Raw genomic sequence first — 7,430 nt, forward strand, 5'->3', positions numbered from 1 at the left:
CTGTTGCAGCAGCATAGCGTCAGTAGTGTCCTTAACAACCCTGCCAACCTTTGTATCGTCTGCAAATTTGGACATTAAGCTTGATATACCATCATCAATATCATTTATAAATACAGAAAACAATAATGGACTCAATACTGAACCCTGAGGGACTCCACTAATAACATTAGTCCACGATGAGCAGTGTCCATTGATTACCACTCTCTGGCCTCCCCCCTCCCCCAACCACCCCTTTATCCATAGCAGCAATTTGCCTCCAATGTCACACTGCTGCAATTTGTGCAGCAGTCTTCCATATGCAACAGTATCAAAAGCCTTTCTAAGATCCAAGTATATAATATCAAAGTTATTCCCTGCATCCAGTTCCTTTGTGACTGCATCATAGTATCCAATCAAATTGGTCAGGCAAGACTTCCCCTTAACAAAACCATGCTGTGTCCGAGCTATAACTGAAGTCTTGTCTAGATGATCCTGCAGTGCTTCTTTAACCAGTGCATCCATTAATTTTCCGGGAACAGAAGTTAAACTCACAGGTCTGTAATTACTTGTGTCAGCCTTTGATTCCCCTTTGTGAATTGGGGTCATAAATTTCACATCTCCAGTCCATGGGTACCTCCTCTGAATCGAAGATTATTGTCATAATTGTAGCAATTTTCTTACTTCCTTTGCTGCCTCCTTTAATATAACTGGATAGATCCCATCCACCCCAGGTGCCTTTCTTATGTTTATCTTCATGTAGACTTGTATAGTATCTTATGTAGGACGGCACCTGAACGTCAATTCATCTCCGCCTTCGTACACTGTGATGATTACAGAAAGCACTGTAAAAGGCCACAAATGTGTGTAAAATTATGTTCGTGCAGTGTGTGTGTGTTGTTGTGTTGTTTTGTTGTTTCTGGCGTTTTGTCACCAGGCAGGCCTGCCCAGTATCCGTCTACAGCACGGGGAGGTAGGCCACAACTACGCATATATCGCGACCGCCCTCCGAACTGTTTACCAGCTCTTACTGCCCTAATATCAGAGCAAAACAAAAAAAATAAAAAATAAAATAATAATAAAATATATATATGTAAGAAAATAATAAAAACTAGATAATAAAATTCTGTCCATCGGGCAGCCCAAACCCAGGGAACCAGCAAAAAGTAAATAAATACAAATAAAAAGTTAAAAGGAAAAAAAAACATAAAAAAGTAATAATAAAATAAAATTAAATTAAATTAAAAAAAATATATATATATAATAAAAAATTATAAAATAAAAAATAAATAAAAATTAGAAAAATAAAAATAAATAAATAAAATATAAAATTGAAAAAAATAAAAAGAGAAAAGAAAAAAGAGGGGGGAAAAATATATATCTGATCCCGCACTGGCCAAAGGCCCGTGCCAGCAGGGGTCTACACTAGGAAGATTAGGATGTATTCAGTAGTTGAGTGAAAAGGCGTCTCCGGCGATCAAAAGCATGACGAGCAAATTCTTGCAGGGACTGGAAATTTTCTCTTGTGCTCAGGAGTCCACTCAGAAATGGTTTCATCCTGGTTTGTACACTCTCTACTTACTCTCTAGTTATGGCTCCCTTAATGCCAAACTTGCAACTTTCAACCTTGCTGAATCACCTCTCTGTTCTTGTGGCGACCCAGAAGACGTTAGGGAAGAACTTTAAAGTAACAAGATCCTTAGAGGTAGCGGACCATCTGTCTTGCCAGCTCTGCATCAAAATATTCCAACAGCGTCTTTTCTCTGCCTTGGGATCCACAGTGACATCAATGGTAATGCCAAGAAAGGTGAGAGGGACAGCTTGCCTAACGTAGAAGCACAGGTCTCTGTACATAAGAAAGAGATCGAGGGGCTGACAGCCATTAAGGACCTGCAAAGCAAGAGCAGACACAGTCCTACATGCCCTGCACATTGCTAAAAGCATTTTACGTTGAATGCTGTGAAGTTTAGTCTTTAATGAAACCTTCTTAACATGCCAGAACCAAGTGGCCGCGCCATAGGAACAAATTGGTAGAAACATAGCTTTGTAATATAACCGTACAGAACGAAAATTAAGACTCCAAGATTGTTTAGAGAGACGCAAAAGTGAGAAGGTAAGTTTTTTTGACTTTCTCTTAGAGATCTTCCAAGTGTTTAGTAAACGTAAGTTTACTATCAATGATCAGACCAAGAAATTTTAGAGAAGAAACCACGGAAAGTGATTTGTTTTGTTACAACAGGTGGCTGTGAAATCTTCAGCAATTTCTCCTCCACTTTACTCTCGGTTATTACAAAATTATCTGGTTACTGCCAGAGTTTAATACACCTCTGGCATTCCCCTCGCTGAATAACTCCTCATGTGTGAATATAACTGGATAGATCCCTTCACGTCAGATGCCTTTTTTATTAGCATTAGTAAAGGTATATGACGCAAGAAAGCAAGCTTATACAGCATCCGACAAAAAAAAAAAAAAAAAAAAATTAAAAAAGCCTTCTCATTTCACCAATCCACTCGTTCAATGTGTTTGTCTAGTTCTGCATAGAATCTATTTAGGCTATCAACTTCCACAACGACAGATGGAAATTTGTTCCAGCAATCAACCACCTGTTCCAGCTGGCTAAAGGCAAACTTTCGCACAACTATTCTACAACTGTCTTTCCTCAATTTGAATTAATGTTCTCTCCGATGATTATTCTGAGCAAGAGAAAGAATCCCATCAGAATCGAGCATGCTCAAACCATTCAAGGCTTTGTACACCTCAATCAGATCACCTCGTAGGTGTCTAGTCTCCAGACACTGTAATTTGCAAAACTTAAGCCTTTCTTTGTAAGAGATCAACAAGATCACTAATCTTGTTGCCATTCTCTGTAGTCGTTCCAACAGCTCTACATCCTTCTTAAAATGAGGCCTCCAGACCTGTATACAGTACTCAAGGTGTGGCCTGACCATTGCCTTATACAAGGGAATAATCACCTCCTTATCCCTGCTAGAAAAATTCCTGTATATCATTGACAAGTCACCATGCTCTACACTTGTACCGTCTGCACTGCTCAGAAAACTTCATATCTGCCCGCACAATTACCTCCAGGTCCTTTTCATTCTCTACCACTGTCAGCGTAGTACCACAGAGTTGATACGTCGCTCTGGGGTTGCTGTTTTCCATATGTAGTACTTTACATTTATCAATGTTAAACTTCAGTTTCCACCTCTGAACCCATCTGCTCAACTTTTCCGGATCCTGTTGCAGCGGCATACTGTCATTAACAACCCTGCCAACCTTCGTATCGTCTGCAAATTTGGACATTAAGCCGGATATGCCTTCATAAATATCATTAATAAATACGAAAAAACAACAATGGATCCAAATTCAACCATGGGGGGACTCCACTAATAACATTAGTCCACGAAGAGCAGTGTCTAATGATTACCACTCTCTGTCTTCTCCCACTCAATCATCCCTTTATCCATAGCAGCAATTTGCCTCCAGTGCCACACTGCTCCAATTAGTTCAATAGTCATTCATGTGCAACAGTATCAAAAGCTCTCCTGAAATCCAAGTATATGATATCAAAATTATTCTTTGCATCCAGTTCCTTTGTGACCACATCATAGTATCGAATCAAATTGGTCAGACAAGGCTTCCCCTTAACAAAACCATGCTGTGTCCGAGCTATAACTGAAGTCTTGTCTAGATGATCCTGCAATGCTTCTTTGACCAGTGCCTCCATTAATTTCCCTGGAACAGAAATTAAACTAACAGGTCTGTGGTTATTTGTGTCCCCCTTTGAGCTTCTTTTGTGAATTGGGGTCACATGTGCACATTTCCAGTCTTTGGGTACCTCCCCTGAGCCCAATGAAGTTCTCATAATTATGGCTAAATGTTTGCTTACATTTTTTGCTGCCTCCTTTAATACACTGGTGTTCAAAGAAAGTGCATCACCCCCTTAAAATTGTAATTGTCGTCCGAATAACGTGTTTATAAAGTGCATCACCCTTTAAAATGTGATTGTCGTCCGAATAACGTAAGTATCTGGCAATATTTCTTACAAATTGCATCAGAAAAGATTGACACGCATAGATGATGACGTAATATTGCATCAGCTGTCACTTTTAGCTATATAAGCACGCTCTGCAAGAGTTGCAGTCATTCCTTGCTTGTGTCAGGATGGCGAGTTACGTGCAGTTGACGCCACGAGGAAAGTTATTACTATTGTTGCTTTACGTGAGGAAGGATGTTCTTCCCATCATATTGCTTATAGAGTGTTTTTAGGTTTTAAACGGTTGCCTACCTCTGGATGCTAATCTCCAAATCGCTTATCAAGGTTTTTGCTATTACCTTAGACATGCCATTCCAGTTGACTTTTTAGACTTCGCTGTTAATATCCACTGCGATCTTAAAACCGAAAAAACTCGTTGCTGAAACCACCTGGTTCAACTCTGGCAAGATCGGTGGTCTTATTCTTCAAAAGGTATGGTCACAAGAAAGTTTATTCCATTTGTGTTTCTCGCCTTACAAAAGTCTATTCTAAAATGGTTCAGTCCGAGTCTCCCACTCTTTTTCTTCTAACTGGTCATGGTTCCCTTCCCGCTAAATTTACTATGTTTAACCTGTCTGATTCACCCCTCTGTAACTGTGGCAACCCAGAAGACTGACAACGTGTTCTTTTCACCTGTCCATATTTTCAACTTGACACCACAAACGGCACCAGGCCGGAAAGACAACGGATAACCCAACATCTACAAGAGATATGGCAACATGACTGGGACACTACAACAAAAGGGGCCATCACAAAACGATTCCTTCCATCCATAAGCTCAACTCACCCAGAACCTCCACCCTGGTTTTCGCCTGGCCTCCATGTGACCTTTATCATCACCGGCCATGGATCCTTCCAACAAAAACTGACCGCCATGGGAATCGAGAATGATCCACGTTGCCACTGCGGCGAAGAGGAGTCCTGGGGGCACCTCATGTATGAGTGCCCCAGCTACGACAACATTAGGCTTAAATTGCTCACCATGATACAGAGAAACCCTCGTAATCAAGAATCCACTCTGCTACTCGAGGAACATACCTATAAGGCATTAACCACCTACGCGCAGGAAACATTTGCTCTTAGGCGAGCTAAGATTGCAGAACTCAGAGCCCAAGAACTAAACCGGACCGGCGTGGGATAACTCTCCATTCCCCCGGAAAACGCAGACATAATCATGCAAACCCTAATAGGGTAGGATCTATTGCAGGCACCATCCAAGATGCGGGATGCTGGCACTCCTTGGAGTGCGGGATTTAAGTCATCGCAAACCCGAAATGGGTAGGATATACTGCTGGCACCGATCTAGGTGCGGGATTGCTGGCACTGACCTCAGTGCGGGATCTACAGGCACTATGCCATTGACAATTACACAGGGGCACCTGTCCCCTGTGACTTTTTAAACCCACACTCTTTCCTATACTTCGCCCAATTAGCGTGGATTTATTCTCCACTGTCAACCCACCCAAATTCATTCCCCCTCAAATCCTCTATTCTTCTATGCCCCTCTCTCTGTCCCTTTTTTTTTTTTTTTAATCTATTACTTTTTTACTTATTTTTATTAATTTATTTTTATTTTATATATATATATATATATATATATATATTTTTTTTTTTATTATTATATATATATATTTTTTTTTTTTTTTTTTTTGTCTCCGTCAGGAAGCTCAGGCAACCCTGGCGGAGGCCAGCCAGAGTATAATGGGCAGCCTGGCTCACCTCCCAGTGGTGGTGGCGGGCAACGTGGGGTTCCCTTAGGGGCCTTGCGGCTAAGCAGCCAGAGACAGAACAACAGACCACAGCACAACTCTGTCACAAACCAGACACCACACTTTTTCTGGCTTTTACAGAGATTCTGTAAATTCTTCACAGAGTACTATGGTGCAGATGTGGGAAACCACCGGTGGCGCCTTCCACAAAACACTATGCCACTATGTCCATATTACTTGGATCTTCGTCAGCTTCTGTCTGCTCTGTGTCAACCATTCTCCCCAGGCAATGAGTCTTCTCTCTTAGACTCCAAAGAAAAATTTCATCTTCTGCAAGATTTTGCACATAAAGCCTTTACCAGATGTGGACAAATCATCAGTAGTACCCCAATTTCAGAAACTATTCCTATTCCAGCTCTACCTCCAGTCCAGACCAGCATCTCTATCATCGCCATTTTGTGATATTACCATCGTCACTACCACCATTTTTTTAGTTCAAGTACCATCCTCACCACCATCTTCGACTTGGACAGTTGGTAACAAACTTGTATGACATCACTGTGTTTTTTTGACTTCTATTTCCTGCTAACCCCAGGCTGGTCCTGAGACGGGGTCATCTGCTGGCACCGCCTTACACTGGTGAGGGATGATTTTTTTTTTATTTTTTTTATTATTTTTTATTATTTTTTTTTTTTTCGATTTTATTAACTTATTTTTACTGAATTTTATTTTATTTACTTATTTTATCTTTATTTTATATTATATTTTATATATATAATTATATATATAAATATATATATATATATATATATATATATATATATATATATATATATATATATATATATATATATTTATTTTATAAATATATATAAATATTAATATATAAATATAATCTTTTATCTCCCTTTGTGAATTGGGCAAAGATGTGCACAACTCCAGTCCGTTGGGAATTGCCCAGAGTCCAAAGAAATTCTCATAATTATGGCTAAGGGTGTGCTTACTTCCTTTGCTGCCTCCTTTAATGTAACTGGGTAGATCCCATCAACCCTAGGTGCCTTTCTTATGTTCAGCTTCAACAATTTCTTCTCCGCTTTGCTCTCAGTTATTACAAAATCATTTATTTTCCTGCTAGATTGATAAGCTCTTCTGGCCTCCACTTCCCTACAAAATTCCTCATGTGTGAATGAACAATACTTATTGTTTGTTAGCTACCTCAGCAGGATCATCAACAATCGATATCAAGTGGGCCAATCTGTTTCATCCCTTTCCTTTTAGAGTTTACATAAGTAAATAAGTCCTTTCTGTTTTTCTTTGCACCTTTTTTTTGCAATCTGTCTTTGCTTGCCTAACATCCATTGTGACTTGATTACAGACTAGCTTATATCTACCATAGGCTCCTGTGTTGCCTGCTAATTTATATCCCATGCATTTTTCACCTCTTCACGAATCTCATTAGTTCATCTGACATTCATTTAAGCCTAAACCTTGAACATTGCTATATTTCTTAGATAAAATGAAAAGCCTAGTTGCTTCCAAGATTACTTCCTTAAATGCTTTCCATTTTTCTGCAGTTAACGCTGAGCCGACGTATGCATATTTTGAGAGGAATGTGAAAAGTAGACTATTCCTCCATTAGTGAATACCTGTAAATCTTATAGCATGAGTTTCCATTATTTTGTCCGCCTTCGATATAAACAGGTACAAA

The sequence above is a fragment of the Mastigoproctus giganteus genome, chromosome 7 (assembly GCF_048544385.1).
Source record: "Mastigoproctus giganteus isolate SK-2022 chromosome 7, ASM4854438v1, whole genome shotgun sequence".
Classification (NCBI taxonomy): domain Eukaryota; kingdom Metazoa; phylum Arthropoda; class Arachnida; order Uropygi; family Thelyphonidae; genus Mastigoproctus; species Mastigoproctus giganteus.